This window comes from Podarcis cretensis (genome assembly GCF_951804945.1).
Source record: "Podarcis cretensis genome assembly, chromosome: 8".
Classification (NCBI taxonomy): domain Eukaryota; kingdom Metazoa; phylum Chordata; class Lepidosauria; order Squamata; family Lacertidae; genus Podarcis; species Podarcis cretensis.
In genome coordinates this window covers 9,346,393-9,364,206 of record NC_137177.1, presented here as the reverse complement: position 1 = coordinate 9,364,206, position 17,814 = coordinate 9,346,393, and positions in this window count along the sequence as shown.

Below are 17,814 nucleotides of genomic sequence, written 5' to 3'. Positions count from 1 at the left end.
CTGGCTGCTGGGTGCTTTGATAAATGGCTCCGTAAGTGTTTCTCTCATCTCCTGCTAAAATGCTGCCAGGGGCGCTTTCCTGCAGAGCAGAACTGAACAGACAGGATGAAAAAGAAGAGGAGAAATGAATGGAAGGAGCAAGAGAGAAGCCTCAGAGTATATTTCAAGTACCTCGGGTTAAGAACTTTGCTTCAGGATGAGAACAGTTTCAGGTTAAGAACGGACCTCCGGAACGAATTAAGTTCTTAACCCAAGGTACCACTGTAATCCTATGATTCTGCATTCATGGTGTTCTGTCCACACCAGTGAGCGTGACGTGGGTGGTGTGGGAGGCCGAGTCCCCCATTCACCACAGCGACCGATAAAAAATATATATCTATTCAGAGCGACCCTTCACAGAAAAATTATTTAGCACCAAGCACTTATCTCTTTAAGCACGACTGCCCCATTACTACTCATTCAATATCAAAAAAAAGGCGAAGTGCTTAATGTTAGTTTTGGATGGGAAGCAAGTGTTTAATTAGGGGGAAAGCACATCGTTATAATGACGGCAAATGGACAGGGTTCCCCCCCCCCTCATTAAAAAAAAAAGTACAATGTGTTTTTACAGAGCAACACAAGAAGAAGATGAAAAATACTGGTCTGTGCCCCATTAAGCTTACAGTCAATCAGTATAAGGGGGCAGGGTGGGCAGGTGGGGAAGTGGGATATTGGTGGGGGGTCAGATGTGGGGAGTGGGCTTTCTTGTTGTTGTTTAGTCGTTTAGCCGTGTCCGACTCTTCGTGACCCCCTGGACCAGAGCACGCCAGGCACTCCTGTCTTCCACTGCCTCCCGCAGTTTGGTCAGACTCATGCTGGTAGCTTTGAGAACACTGTCCCACCATCTCGTCCTCTGTTGTCCCCTTCTCCTTGTGCCCTCCATCTTTCCCAACATCAGGGTCTTTTCCAGGGAGTCTTCTCTTCTCATGAGGTGGCCAAAGTATTGGAGCCTCAGCTTCAGGATCTGTCCTTCCAGTGAGCACTCAGGGCTGATTTCCTTCAGAATGGTTAGGTTTGATCTTCTTGCAGTCCATGGGACTCTCAAGAGTCTCCTCCAGCACCATAATTCAAAAACATCGATTCTTTGGCGATCAGCCTTCTTTATGGTCCAGCTCTCACTTCCATACATCGCTACTGGGGAAACCATAGCTTTAACTATACGGACCTTTGTTGGCAAGGTGATGTCTCTGCTTTTTAAGGGCTTTCTTAGGTGCCTAGAAAAGTAAGGGAAGTATTTGAGGCGGCTGGGTCCGCTGTATGTGTACAGGAGGGGTTAGCACCCCAAAAGCCTCCTCTTCATCACCACTGCCATCCGACAGTTCATCAGCTCCCAGGGACTATTAAACCTTACGGCGTGTAGGTTATGTACACAATCCCAGAGGGCAATCAATTTTTATCCGGTACATGGAAGGTAACAGATGGAGACATGCACACTTAATCTCTTTTCTAGGTGGGCAGTGATAGGACTTAATCACCTTGGGTTCTTAACAATGTGCGCTTAATTTCGAGTTGGCTTCGCTCCAGCCGCCAGTCCGTGCGCCACCTGATGCCACCCTGGCGAACACCTACACAGTCACCTTTAGCCAGCGGAGTCTAGAATGAATGGGCCTGTGCCATGCAGGAGGCAGGGAGAGTTTGGGCATAGTGGGGGCGGCAGCGGCTGCCCCTTTCCCCAGATGAACCATAACCCCCATTTTCCATTTTAAAGGGCAAGTTCCTAGCATTTGCAGTGCCTCAGATGTGACAAAGCACAGGCGCTTTTTTTTCGTGTGAGAAATTAGCGTGCTTTTAGTGTTTGCTTTGTGGAGCCCTAGGAAATTCTTGCAGGTGCCCAGGGACATCATCTCACAGTCTGCCCTTAAGCTAGCAGCCACCTGCCTGCTTTCTGACCTTCATCCAGCCCAGAGGGTGGCTGTCAGCTGTCTCCTCCTCTTTAATCTCAGTGTTTCTCCTTGTAGAACTCAGCAGGCCAGAGGATGGGGGCAAAAGCAGATTTCATTTAGCTCTGGCACCACCTGCTGTTAGGCTCCTTCCCTTCCGCCCTACCAGTCCCAATGGGCACTAAATGCAACTGCTTTTTGCCAACCTTTGCAATGACCCGACTGTTCCTTTTATGAGTGAAATTTACTCGGAGTCAGTAGTGGATTTCATGCTCTTTATTCAGCTCATAGTGGTGAGGAGGAATGGGAGTTCCCCCAGAATGTCTGCTTTATATACATTATTTACACAATGGGCCCCACGTGATTGGCTAATTCCGGGATTCACCTGTAGGCCAATCAGGTTGCGGATTCACTTCCACCTGGAGCTGGATTGGGTGGCTCCTGTGGACCAATCAGACTGCTGCATTCTGCACCCTATTGTTCTAGGACCAATCAGACTCCTGCATTCTAGATCCTATTGTTCTAGGACCAATCAGACTCCTGCATTCTAGATCCTATTGTTCTAGGACCAATCAGACTGCTGCATTCTGGACCCTATTGTTCTAGGACCAATCAGACTGCTGCATTCTGGACCCTATTGTTCTAGGACCAATCAGACTGCTGCCTTTTGGATCCTATTCACCTCAGTACATAACAATGAGTTTGGGTGCAATGCAATATTTTGGGCTCCACAGGCCAGGCAGGATCAGCCTCGTGGGTCAAACTGGACAGGTTTGTGTGGCATCTCCTGCTAAAATATTGTGGGAAACCTACTTTTCAGCGAGGGATTCTGACAGACAAGCCTCCTTGAATTGGGAAGGGGCATGCATTAAAACAGGGGCCAGCAAACTTTTTCAGCAGGGGGCCGGTCCATGGTCCCTCAGACCTTGTGGGGGGCCGGACTATATTTTTGGGGGGAGGAGATGCACGAATTCCTATGACCCACAAATAACCCAGAGATGCATTTTAAATAAAAGAACACATTCTACTCATGTAAAAGCATGCTGATTCCCAGACCGCACATGGTCCAGATTTAGAAGGTGATTGGGCCAGATCCGGCCCCCGGGCCTTAGTTTGCCTACCCATGCATTAGAATCTCCTGCTAAAAGACGGGTCCTCCCCCCATCATTTTAGCAAATCCCCTGCTAATACGATGGGAGAAAACCTCTTCTTAGCAGCACCTTGACAGATGCATTGCATTCTCAGGGATGGGGCTGAAACAGCCTCCTCCCACATGCTGAGTTCAGGGTGAGCATTGGTTGGTATGCAAAGAAAGGCTCTGTCATTTGTATTCTTGTGCACAGGTGTCCAGCTGTTGATTATCAGGGCGTTGTGGAAAATGCACTCCGAACATGTAAAAGGTGCCCTTTTTTTTACTGTTTCATAAAGTTCCAAGGTTAAAACGAGTAACACCAGTATAACCAGTAAAAGCAGCTATTGCCACCTCCTCGCCCGCTTCTGAGCAAGAGCTCTGTGTTGCTTCAAAGCTTGTTCCCAACCTCGATTGATCTCATCCGGCTCGCTTTATGCGTCTTACTCTTTCGGAGCCGTCACCCCGGCGATTCCAATTTCTCTTTATAGTTAGTAAAAATCATTAACAGCGCCGGAGTTGTGATGACTCCACGGATTTCTGGATGACAACCTCCCCAACGGCTGCTTTGGCAGCCCAGCTGCCGCAGTGGCAAAACACAGACAGCTTCGTCAGCAGATTCACACCGAAAACATTACTGTTTTAAATTTAAATCCCCTTTTAACGACAGCTTGGGGGAATGGTCTGCAGTAACCCCTAGACGCCTTCAGGGGGCAGTGTGTGGCAATAAGAGCAGACTCTTAGAATCATCGCTTCGTAGAGCTGGAAAGGGACCCCGAGGGTCATCTAGCCCCACCCCAACGTATGACTCGAACCCACAACCCTGTGATTAAGAGTCTCATGCTCTGCCAACTGAGCTGGTTGGAAATGTGGAGGTCTTGGAGATGATCTAAACAGAAATGATTGTAAGCTGTTTTTATATGCAGTGACGGCAGCAAGAATATTATTGGCACAAAAATGGAAGCAAGAAGAATTACCGACAAAAGAAGAATGGAGGATGAAATTGATGGACTACGCAGAATTGGATAAACTAACCGGAAGAATTCGAAACCTGCGGGACCGGAGATTCACAGAAGACTGGTGTAAATTTATGGACTATTTGAAAAGTAATTGTGATGACGAAATTATGTTTGTAGGTTTGCAAGACGTTTTGTGAGGTAAATTATTTGAATTATTGCAAAAATGGTTAAAGAGGTGGATTGTGAGGTAAGATAATTAAAGGCAATCAGAATTTAAGAAATGCAGAAGAAATGATAAAAAATGGTGGATCATCAGAGGTGCTGATGGAAGTCAAAAAAGATTGTATAAGATGCGAAGCTCTGTGGAATGTATAATAATTGGTATGTTGAAATTAATAAAAATTATATATAAAAGAATTTAAAAAGGAAATATAGAGGTCTTTTGTTTTTTTTCGTGGGAAGTGGGGCCTTGGGCTACTATGGGGAGGAAGGGGGGCATCAAATTAATTCATGAATGATGTAGCGCTCTGAGCTCCTTGGAAGATGGGTGCGCTATAAAATGTCCCAGACGAACAAATACCAGTGGCGTGGTGTGCCTCACCTTTCCCACAAATTAAAACCCGCTGCTCAGTTCTCCTCTGGCTGCAAGTCAGCTCGTTTGGTGCTTGTTGGCGGGTTGAAATTTCCCAACGGGGCCCTTGGAAAAGCTGCCGTCGCAATTAGCAGTAATTGGGCTGCTTTTCTGACAGTCTCTCTGCAGAAAGAAGAACAAAGGCCTGGGTCAGGATTGATTGACAGGACACCGAAGGGGGCACAGGGGGTGGGAGCAGATTGAGGGGACAAGGGTTGGCAGGAGCGGAGAGAATTTGCCCGCTTTGGGACAGAAGGGCATCAAAGGCACCGAAAGTCTAAACATCACCTCCTTTAGCCACCTTGCTCAGGAAGAATCACTTAATTAGGTCGGCAGATGAGACTCTTTCGTTTGGCAGTCTTGGGTTCAAGTTCCGCCTTGGACAAAGGCCATGTTCACATCAGACATTTAAATCACTGTGATACGACTTCAAGCTGTCATGGCTTCCCCCAAAGAATTCTGGGAGGTGTGGTTTGTTAGGAGACCCCCCAATTTCCCTCCCAGAATTATAGTTCCCAGAGCAGTTTAAATATCAATTCCCCTTCACAGAGATCTCTGGGAATTAAAGTTCCTGGGGGAGGTGTAGGGGTCTCCTATCAATGCTCAGAACCATTAGCAAACCCCAGCTCCCATCATTCTTTGGTGGGGAAGGCCTTTCTTTTTAAAGTGACCAGGGTTCGAATACCCCCCTCGGCCAGGAAGCTCTCTTGGGTGACCTTGCGTCCATCACTGCCTCTCTCAGCCCCACCTACCTCACAGGGCTGTTGTGGGCACTGGCAGAGGAACAGGGGCGGCGATGGGAGCGCACCTCCCCCGGCACCATCGGGGAGGGGGTACCATTGTGGCCGCTCCCCCCCCGGACATGTGCCGCGCACCCTCCCACCGTGCATGCCCCCATGGATGGTGCGCCACGCCCCTGAGACACACGCCACACCTGCACGGATGACATGCCACGCCCCCAGGACACACACCACGCCCCCGGGATATGCACCAGCCATGCCCCCGCCTGCTCTCCGGCCCCGGTGCCAGAGCATGCAGCTTCACCACTGTTGTGGGAATGAAATGAGGAAGATCAGGGGAGAGCCATGTATGCCATCTTGAGCTCCTTGGAGGAGAAAAGTGGGATATAATATGCCACAAATGAATAAGCAGGAATCCAGTAGGAAGAGCAAATGGCCTTGTGTCAAATTGTGGATTTTTGAGGGTATACAGTGGTACCTCAGGTTAAAAACTTAATTCGTTCCGGAGGTCCATTCTTAACCTGAAATTGTTCTTAACCTGAAGCACCACTTTAGCTAATGGGGCTTCCCGCTGCCCGATTTCTGTTCTCATCCTGAAGCAAAGTTCTTAACCCGAGGTACAGTCATACCTCGAGTTGAATGTGCTTCGGGTTGATCGCGTTCGAGTTGTGCTCCGTGGCAACCCGGAAGTAACGGAGCATGTTACTTCCAGGTTTCGCCGCTTGCACATGTGCAGACGCTCAAAATGATGTCACATGCATGTGCGGAAGCGGCAAAACGTGACCCGTGTACATGCCATCATGTCTTGCGTTCCATTCGGGATGCGAACGGGGCTCCAGAACGGATCCCATTTGCATCCCGAGGTACCACTGTACTATTTCTGGGTTAGCGGAGTCTGTAACCTGAAGCGTCTGTAACCTGAAGCATCTGTAACCCGAGGTACCACTGTATTTACTTTCAAGAGCGCCATAATGGACATTGGAGGGCAACCTGCGACTCACAGGCACCATGCTCTTCCCTTCTAGGGTCACCAACGTGTTCAAGGAAGAGACAACATTTTAGTCAGGGACTTTCTGATTTCTGCCGTATTTGTGGAATATCAGTGGCTCCTGGGCATGATGGTTCTGCTCTGCCCCCACAGTCCTGCTTGTGGTATTCCCACAGGTATCTGGGCAGCTGCTGTGAGAAAATAATGTTGGCATCGGTGCGCCATTTACTGGATCCGGAAGGTTCTTCTGTTGTCCTCATGCTCGCCTGTCTCTTGGTTTTTTCTTTATCCCATAGCCTTCACATAAATTTGACGGCATGCACATTTCTGAATGCTGAAGGTGAAAGCAGAAGGAAATATTGCAGTACGGGAGCAAAGACCATTTGTTTCTTTTTTAAAAAAAGAAACCGAGATCTTAATATGTGGGGCACAGCTCTCCCACCTAGAAATATATTTTGCCCTTTCCCTGAAATCTTCTTTCTGGTGCTGCCGCTGCATATTCCCAAGCATTCTGCAACCTTTCCACAGACCATGTGAGTGTGTTTTACGGCTCACCTGTAGCCCTCAATAATAATAATAATAATAATAATAATAATAATAATAATAATTTATTATTTGTACCCCCCCATCTGGCTAGGCTTCCCCAGCCACTCTGGGCGGCTTCCAACAAAGATAAAAAATGCATTAAAATGTCACACATTAAAAACTTCCCTAAAGAGAGCTGCCTTCAGATGTCTTCTAAATGTCAGGTAGTTGTTTATCGCTTTGACATCTGCTGGAAGGGCGTTCCACAGGGCGGGTGCCACTACCGAGAAGGCCCTCTGCCTGGTTCCCTGTAGCTTTGCTTCTCGCAGGGAGGGAACCGCCAGAAGGCCCTCGGCGCTGGACCTCAGCGTCCGGGCAGAATGATGGGGGTGGAGACACTGCTTCAGGTATACTGGGCTGAGGCCGTTTAGGGCTTTAAAGATCAACAGCAACACTTTGAATTGTGCTCGGAAACGTATGAGCTTAAGGATCTCTGGCCTACAGAATTCACTTTTAGGGGGCCGCATAGCAGTTCAAAAGCACATCAAAGCGCAAGTACATAAATAGGTACCGCTCTGGCGGAAAGGCAAACGGCGTTTCCGTGCACTGCTCTGGTTCGCCAGAAGTGGCTTAGTCATGCTGGCCACATGACCTGGAAACTGTACTTCAATAAAGCGAGATGAGCGCCGCAACCCCAGAGTCGGCCATGACTGCACCTAATGGTCAGGGGTCCCTTTATTTTCAGAAAACACCCATTTGGGATTTCACATCTGCAATTTCACATTCTGAGCGACAACAATTGCAACATTGCCAGATTCCACCCGCTCCCCCAAAATTACTTTTAGTTCTGACAACCACACCACCCATTTAAAGCACTTTTAATCCAACCAGGCAACTTTGCTCTCCTGCTTTGCTCCTTTAATGCGATACAGTCCCTCCCCACCACCACTGACAATGTCCTCGCCTTAACAACGTCCTCGGAGACCCGAACGCTGCCTTACAGGTTGGCCGTTATTATTTCCACAGAATATTCTCACTTGCTGCCTAATTTTCATTCACGGCTTTCGTCCCCGGAGGCCTTGCGGAACCCGAGTTCTCTGAGCGAGGCCAAATGATTTGTAATCTAATTAATGGTGTTGCTACTGTGGGAACCTCAGATGCTGCTGTCGGGCTATTGATGCGCCTAACACTGTGTTGTCCACACAGTCTGGCAGAAGCTCGCCAGGGTTTCAGATGGAGGAGATTTCTTCCCCCAGCCCAACCTGGAGATGCTGTTGTGGATTCAATCCGACACCTTCTGCATGCCAAGCAGGTGTTCTACCTCCTGGGCCCCACCAGCCCTCGATTCCCATTCTCTAGACTCCTACCCTCTTTTTATATATATATATAATTTCTTGGGAGAAGGGCAATGACAGGCCTAGACAGCATCTTGAGAAGTAGAGACATCACCTTGCCAACAAAGGTCCGTATAGTTAAAGCTATGGTTTTCCCAGTAGTGATGTATGGAAGTGAGAGCTGGACCATAAAGAAGGCTGATCGCCGAAGAATGGATGCTTTTGAATTCTGGTGCTGGAGGAGACTCTTGAGAGTCCCATGGACTGCAAGAAGATCAAACCTCTCCATTCTGAAGGAAATCAGCCCTGAGTGCTCACTGGAAGGACAGATTGTGAAGCTGAGGCTCCAGTACTTTGGCCACCTCATGAGAAGAGAAGACTCCCTGGAGAAGACCCTGATGTTGGGAAAGATGGAGGGCCCAAGGAGAAGGGGGCGACAGAGGACGAGATGGTTGGATAGTGTTTTCGAGGTTACCAGCATGAGTCTGACCAAGCTGCGGGGGGCAGTGGAGGACAGGAGTGCCTGGCGTTCTCTGGTCCATGGGGTCACGAAGAGTCGGACCCGACTAAACGACTAAACAACAACAACAACAACAAAATTTTAATTAGTTTTTTAACATATCATTTTCATCAGTAATTACAGTGGTACCTCAGGTTACATACGCTTCGGGTTACATATGCTTCAGGTTACAGACTCCGCTAACCCAGAAATATTACCTCAGGTTAAGAATTTTGCTTCAGGATGAGAACAGAAATTGTGCTCTAGCGGCGCGGTAGCAGCAGGAGGCCCCATTAGCTAACAAGAGCTGTCTGTTGAATCGCTGTGTCATCTGATATGTTCACCCACAACTTAACAAATTTCGTCTGCCATTCTTTTGTCGGAATTTCTTCTTGTTTCCATTTCTGAGCTAATGATACTCTTGCCGCAGTTGTTGCATATAGAAACAATTTAACATCTTGCCTATTAATGTCCTGGCCTATAATAGGGGACGCAGGTGGCACTGTGGGTTAAACCACAGAGCCTAGGACTTGCCGATCAGAAGGTCAGCGGTTCGATTCCCCGCTATGGGGTGAGCTCCCGTTGCTCGGTCCCTGCTCTTGCCAACCTAGCAGTTCGAAAGCACGTCAAAGTACAAGTAGATCAATAGGTACCACTCCGGCAGGAAGGTAAACGGTGTTTCCGTGGCCTGCTCTGGTTCGCCAGAAACGGCTTAGTCATGCTGGCCACTTGACCCGGAAGCTGTACGCTGGCTCCCTCAGCCTATAGAGCGAGATGAGCATGCAACCCCAGAGTCGGCCACAACTGTACCTAATGGTCAGGGGTCCCTTTACCTTTACCGATAATACCAGACTCCTGCCCTATTTCTCATCCCCCTTCAGATTTTGCGCTGCCCACCTAGATGCCCATGCAATTCCAGGCCTCCGCTTCTCCCTCTCCAGCGATGGTGTTGAATGATTAATCCCCTCAGATGACACAAACACACCACTGTTCACAGCCAGTAAGTGCTGGCTCCCAACTCCCAAAGGCAGATCTTTGCTCTCGCGTGTTCCTGAATCTTTCATAGGTTTTGGAGAGTTACAGAAGAGGCTCTCGGACAGCCGAGGGAACCTGAAATATACTTGGAGTCGAGAGTGGATTTCATGCTCTTTATTCAGCTCATAGTGGTGAGGAGGAATGAAAGTTCCCCCAAAATATATGCTTTATATACATTATTTACACAATGGGCTGCACGCGATTGGCTAATTCCGGGATTCTCCTGTAGGCCAATCAGGTTGTGGATTCACTTCCACCTGGAGCTGGATTGGGTGGCTCCTGCGGACCAATCAGACTGCTGCATTGTTCTAGAACCAATCAGACTGCTGCATTCTGAATCCTATTGTTCTAGGACCAATCAGACTGCTGCATTTTGGATCCTATTCAACTCAGTACATAACAAAACCCCTGGGATTCTGGCGCACAGAACCAGGGACTCTGAAACCCAGGCAGGAGAGGGTCCTTCGGGGACACCATGGAGTCTTCATCGGCCTGGGTTTTCTGGGTCTCAGCCAAGCGAAGCAGTGGACACATGGGTCGGGTTTTCACTCATCCTCCTAAAAAGGTTGCATCACTGCATTGCATTGACATATAAGCAATGAAGGCAGCAAGAATATTATTGGCACAAAAATGGAAGCAAGAAGAACTACCGATGAAAGAAGAACGGAGGATGAAATTGATGGACTATGCAAAATTAGATAAATTAACAGGAAGGATTCGAAACCTGCAGGACCAGAGATTCTTTTCCAAAAATTTTTTTATTAAATTTTCCACAATTATAACAAATGTAACATAGAAAAAAGAAAAGAAAACACACAAAAGAAAACACAATACAGTACTAAACAAGAAAAACAAAAACAACCAGAGGGACCAGAGATTCTTAGAAGACTGGAGTAAATATATGAACTATTTGAAAAGTAATAAAGGTAAAGGTAAAGGTCCCCCTGCCCGTACGGGCCAGTCTTGACAGACTCTGGGGTTGTGCGCCCATCTCACTTAAGAGGCCAGGGGCCAGCGCTGTCCGGAGACACTTCCGGGTCACGTGGCCAGCGTGACATCGCTGCTCTGGCGAGCCAGAGCCGCACACGGAAACGCTGTTTACCTTCCCGCTGGTAAGCGGTCCCTATTTATCTACTTGCACCTGGAGGTGCTTTCGAACTGCTAGGTTGGCAGGCGCTGGGACCGAGCAGCGGGAGCGCACCCCGCCGCAGGGATTTGAACCGCCGACCTTTCGATCGGCAAGTCCTAGGCGCTGAGGCTTTAACCCACAGCGCCACCTGCGTCCCCTTGAAAAGTAATAGTAATGAACAAATTACACTAGTAGGATTGCAAGAAGTTTTGTAAGGAGGACTATATGAAATATTACAAGACAATGAGGAGTTGTTGTTGTTGTTTAGTCGTTTAGTCGTGTCCGACTCTTCGTGACCCCATGGACCAGGGAACGCCAGGCACTCCTGTCCTCCACTGCCCCCCGCAGCTTGGTCAGACTCATGCTGGTAACCTCGAAAACACTATCCAACCATCTCGTCCTCTGTCGCCCCCTTCTCCTTGTGCCCTCCATCTTTCCCAACATCAGGGTCTTTTCCAGGGAGTCTTCTCTTCTCATGAGGTGGCCAAAGTACTGGAGCCTCAGCTTCACAATCTGTCCTTCCAGTGAGCACTCAGGGCTGATTTCCTTCAGAATGGAGAGGTTTGATCTTCTTGCAGTCCATGGGACTCTCAAGAGTCTCCTCCAGCACCATAATTCAAAAGCATCAATTCTTCGGCGATCAGCCTTCTTTATGGTCCAGCTCTCACTTCCATACATCACTACTGGGAAAACCATAGCTTTAACTATACGGACCTTTGTTGGCAAGGTGATGTCTCTACTTCTCAAGATGCTGTCTAGGCCTGTCATTGCCCTTCTCCCAAGAAGCAGGCGTCTTTTAATTTCGTGGCTGCTGTCACCATCTGCAGTGATCATGGAGCCCAAGAAAGTAAAATCTCTCACTGCCTCCATTTCTTCCCCTTCTATTTGCCAGGAGGTGATGGGACCAGTAGCCATGATCTTCGTTTTTTTGATGTTGAGCTTCAGACCATATTTTGCACTCTCCTCTTTCACCCTCAATAAAAGGTTCTTTAATTCCTCCTCACTTTCTGCCATCAAGGTTGTGTCATCTGCATATCTAAGGTTGTTGATATTTCTTCCGGCAATCTTAATTCCGGCTAGGGATTCATCCAGCCCAGCCTTTCGCATGATGAATTCTGCATATAAGTTAAATAAGCAGGGAGACAAAATGCAGCCTTGTCGTACTCCTTTCCCAATTTTGAACCAGTCAGTTGTTCCATATCCAGTTCTAACTGTAGCTTCTTGTCCCACATAGAGATTTCTCAGGAGACAGATGAGGTGATCAGGCACTCCCATTTCTTTAAGAACTTGCCATAGTTTGCCATGGTCGACACAGTCAAAGGCTTTTGCATAGTCAATGAAGCAGAAGTAAATGTCTTTCTGGAACTCTCTAGCTTTCTCCATAATCCAGCGCATGTTTGCAATTTGGTCTCTGGTTCCTCTGCCTCTTCTAAATCCAGCTTGCACTTCTGGGAGTTCTCGGTCCACATACTGCTTGAGCCTTCCTTGTAGAATTTTAAGCATAACCTTGCTAGCGTGAGAAATTAGTGCAATTGTGCGATAGTTGGAGCATTCTTTGGCACTGCCCTTCTTTGGGATTGGGATGTAGACTGATCTTCTCCAATCTTCTGGCCACTGCTGAGTTTTCCAAACTTGCTGGCATATTGAGTGTAGCACCTTAACAGCATCATCTTTTAAAATTTTAAATAGTTCAGCTGGAATACCATCACTTCCACTGGCCTTGTTATTTGCAGTGCTTTCTAAGGCCCATTTGACTTCACTCTCCAGGATGGCTGGCTCAAGGTCAGCAACCACACTACCTGGGGTATATGAGACATCCGTTTCTTTCTGGTATAATTCCTCTGTGTATTCTTGCCACCTCTTCTTGATGTCTTCTGCTTCTGTTAGGTCCTTTCCACTTTTGTCCTTTATTATGGAAATCTTTGTACGAAATGTTCCTTTCATATCTCCAATTTTCTTGAACAGATCTCTGGTTCTTCCCATTCTATTGCTTTCCTCTATTTCTTTGCATTGCTTGTTTAAGAAGGTCTTCTTGTCTCTCCTTGCTATTCTTTGGAAATCTGCATTCAATTTCCTGTATGTTTCACGATCTCCCTTGCATTTTGCTTGCCTTCTCTCCCCCGCTATTTGTAAGGCCTCATTGGACAGCCACTTTGCTTTCTTGCATTTCCTTTTCATTGGGATGGTTTTCGTTGCTGCCTCCTGTATAATGTTACGAGCCTCCATCCATAGTTCTTCAGGCACTCTGTCCAGCAAATCTAAATCCTTAAACCTGTTCCGCACTTCCACTGTGTATTCATAAGGGATTTGACTTAGATTGTATCTTACCGGCCCAGTGGTTTTTCCTACTTTCTTCAGTTTAAGCTTGAATTTTGCTATAAGAAGCTGATGATCTGAGCCACAGTCAGCTCCAGGTCTTGTTTTTGCTGACTGTATAGAGCTTCTCCATCTTTGGCTGCAGAGAATATAATCAATCTGATTTCGATGCTGCCCATCTGGTGATGTCCATGTGTAGAGTCGTCTCTTGTGTTGTTGGAAAAGCGTGTTTGTGATGACCAGCTTGTTCTCTTGACAGAACTCTATTAGCCTTTGCCCTGCTTCGTTTTGATCTCCAAGGCCAAACTTGCCAGTTGTTCCTTTTATCTCTTGACTCCCTACTTTAGCATTCCAATCCCCTATAATGAGAAGAACATCCTTCTTTGGTGTCACTTCTATAAGGTGTTGTAAGTCTTCATAGAATTGGTCAATTTCAGTTTCTTCAGCACCAGTAGTTGGTGCATAAACTTGGATTACTGTGATGTTAAAAGGTCTGCCTTGGATTCGTATCGAGATCATTCTATCATGAGGAGACTTATTAGTTACAATGAGGAGACTTATTACAATGAGGAGACTAATTACAATGAGGAGACTTATTAGTTAATGATAATTAAGAGTAATTGAGAAATTAAGAAATGCAGAATAAGTGATAAAGAACAGAAAATCGTGAGAGGCGTTGACGGAAGTCAAAAATATTGTATAAGATAAGAAGTTATGTTGTATGAATGTTGGAAATGATATGTTAAAAAAACTAATAAAAATATATTTTAAAAAGAGAAGAAAGAAAAGCTTGCATCACACCTTATAAATCTCCTCGCTCAGGTAAAAGCCACGCAACAGTTCTGCAGTGTGGCTCCTGGCCAAGTACTGCCAGGAATTAGCTGGCAACTGTGCCCCAAATCTTGGTTATAATGTCCATGTGAGGGACATTTTATTTCATAACACATATCTTGCTTGCTTTCATTCACGAAGGCTCCTTCCACCCACCTGATTTCTTTCTGTCTCCTCCACATGCTTCTGCCCAGGTCTGAGGCAAAACTGGCTATAATAAGAATCATCTTCAGAACCCGGGGCGGGGGGGCAGGCAGGGTAAGGCCCTCCCAGCTAAACCAAGAAGCTAAACCATTTGAGTGATTTGGGCAGTTCTGAAAGTATTATTTCTGAGGTTGCCTTGGAATGAATAAATCGATTTAAACTCTGTATTGCTATAAACTGAGATGCCCTGAGCAAATTTGGGAGGAGGTGTGGGGGGAGGGGAATCTAATTGGCAATAATTGGCTATTTCATTAACGATGTTAATGCTTGCTTCTGTTTTTTGTTTTGTAAATTGTTTAGAGGTCCTGTTTGTAACTGAGCAGTGTGTACATTTTGTTAAATAAATAAAAAAATTAATAATAGTATCAGATGGGCAGCTCAGCTGGCTAGAGGGTGGTGGTGATAACGCCAAGGTTGTGGGTTCGATCCCTGTACGGGACAGCTGCATATTCCTGCCTTGCAGGGGGTTGGACTAGATGATCCTATGGATCCCTTCCAATCTATTCTATTCTAGTAATAGCAATAGGTTGTCCCAGTCAGACTCTTGATCCATCTAGTTTAGTATTGTCTACACAGACTACTGGTGGAGAGTTAATTGCAAACATTCTGTGACATCACAGCAATCCAGCCAGTAGCTACAGAGATGCACTGACAAGCAAAAATCTGGATACTATGGAGAGAGAGAGAGAGAGAGCCCAGATTATTGACCCAATCGATCACAAGACGCACCGCATGCACACTATCTGAATGGCAAAGCCCATCAACTTTGGGGTCCCCCCAGGCCCCTCAAATATTTTATTGGGGGTGGGGGCGAAGGGACCTTGGCCCCTAGGAGTTGGTTCCTATTCACACAACCTGACCCTGACACACACAAAAAAACCACATATACAGGAACCACATCTCAGTGGAACAACAGCTCCCAAACCTTAGCCCGAATTGGAGTGGCGGCTTACAAAACGAAGCAAGCAAGCAAACTCCATGAGCTTGGCTGCAACTAAAGTGACCTCCCTCTGTATCCACACAGAACGCAATACAGATCTGAAACACTGTGGGCATCAGCGCAGGCGGGAAAGTAGGTCAGAATGTGAGAATTAGGAAGTCAACGGAGCCCAGGAAGAAGGAAGGATGGGAGACAGTGGGATTTGGGCAAAAAGGCGAAATAGTTTTCCTGGTGATAGCCCTCACGTGTTTTGCCATAAACCCTTAACAGAGGATGTGCTACCATTAGCTGTGTCCATCGAAGAAACAGGGATGTTGTCCTGATTATCTATGCCATGGGTAGGCAAACTAAGGCCCGGGGGCCGGATCCGGCCCAATTGCCTTCTAAATCTGGCCTGCTGACGGTCCGGGAATCAGCATGTTTTTACATGATTAGAATGTGTGCTTTTATTTAAAATGCATCTCTGGGTTATTTGTGGGGCATAGAAATTCGTTCATTCCCCCCCCCCAAAAAAAATAGTCCGGCCCCCCACAAAGTCTGAGGGATAGTGGACTGGCCCCCTGCTGAAAAAGTTTGCTGACCCCTGATCTATGCAATGGCAAATATCGGTACAGTGGTACCTCATGTTACAGACGCTTCAGGTTACAGACTCCGCTAACCCAGAAATAGTACCCTGGGTTAAGAACTTTGCTTCAAGATGAGAACAGAAATCGTGCAGCAGCAGCAGGAGGCCCCATTAGCTAAAGTGGTGCTTCAGGTTAAGAACAGTTTCAGGTTAAGAACGTACCTCCAGAACGAATTAAATTCTTAACCCGAGGTACCACTGTATTGGGAAGATCCCTTTTTTACTGTACCTGCTCCAAATAATTATTTCCCCATGTTTCCCAAACGTTGGTCTCCAGATGTTTTGGGACTACAACTCCCATCATCCCTAGCTAGCAAGACCAGTGCTGAGGGATGATGGGAATTGTAGTCCAAAAACAGCTGGAGACCCAAGTTTGGGAAACACTGGCGGACGGGGGAGGGCATGCCCCCCCGAAGTATGTTGCACTCTAGCTCCCATCATCACTGGCTTTTCTAGCTGGGGCTGATGGGAGCTGGAGTCTAACATACCTCTAGAATCATAGAATTGCAGAGTTGAGCTGTAAAATAATTTTGCTTCATATACCAGCTGCATGGGACGCGGGTGGCGCTGTGGGTTAAACCACAGAGCCTAGCACTTGCTGATCAGAAGGTCGGCGGTTCGAATCCCGCGACTGGGTGAGCTCCCGTTGCTAGGTCCCTGCTCCTGCCAACCTAGCAGTTCGAAAGCACGTCAAAGGGCAAGTAGATAAATAGGTACCGCTCTGGTGGGAAGGTAAACGGCGTTTCCGTGCGCTGCTCTGGTTCGCCAGAAGCGGCTTAGTCATGCTGGCCACATGACCTGGAAGCTGTATGCCGTCTCCCTCGGCCAATAATGCGAGATGAGCGCCGCAACCCCAGAGTCGGTCACGACTGGACCTAATGGTCAGGGGTCCCTTTATCTTTACCTTTACCAGCTGTGTACACACCATGCACTATAGGTAAAGGTAAAGGTACCCCTGCCCGTACGGGCCAGTCTTGACAGACTCTGGGGTTGTGCGCCCATCTCACTTAAGAGGCCAGGGGCCAGCGCTGTCCGGAGACACTTCCGGGTCACGTGGCCAGCGTGACATCGCTGCTCTGGCGAGCCAGAGCCGCACACGGAAACGCCGTTTACCTTCCCGCTGGTAAGCGGTCCCTATTTATCTACTTGCACCCGGAGGTGCTTTCGAACTGCTAGGTTGGCAGGCGCTGGGACCGAGCAGCGGGAGCGCACCCCGCCGCGGGGATTCGAACCGCCGACCTTTCGATCGGCAAGCCCTAGGCGCTGAGGCTTTAACCCACAGCGCCACCTGCGTCCCATGCACTATAATCTCACTGAAAGCACATGTCCTCCTCCGCCTCCCTCTAAGAATCCTGGGTACTGTAGTCCACCCCTCAGAGAGCTACATTGCCCAGCACCCTTCACGAACTACAGTTCCCAGAATTCTTTGGGAGTGGGTGGTGGTGGTGGAATGTGCTTTTAATGTATGGTGCATAGGCTTCTCGGGACTATAGAGACAGGGATATCAGCTTCCCTTACAGGATTGCTGCAGAGATTACAGCACAATAATGCACTCGAAGCTGTTGGAAAGCTCAAGAGGCCGCTACAGAAACATAAAACATTATAATTATTATAATCGCCGCTGGCGCGATCAGAAGCCTGCTGGAGATTTGAAAGAAACGTGCATTTATTTGGGTGGCGGATAGGCAGCAAATTTATGCTCTGGGTGCAAAGAAGGGGCCGGCAGTTTGATTTGACTGGGGTCTTTCGGTGTTATTTTGTGGGGCGATTCAATTTCTGCACCGCCCTTCAGTCCAGGGTGGCAGACAACAACACCCATTAAATAATTTTGAAAATAGTTATTTTTTTAATCGATTAAAGCCATTTCAGAAGATCTGCAAGCATTGCAAAGCAACGAAAGATACAGCTAACCCTTCCCAGGTTGCAGGTGGACCAGGAAACTCTTTTGTGAGAGGAGGTTGATTCCGTGAGTAAAATACAGCTTGGGAGGGCGGGGGGAGCTGCTGAAGT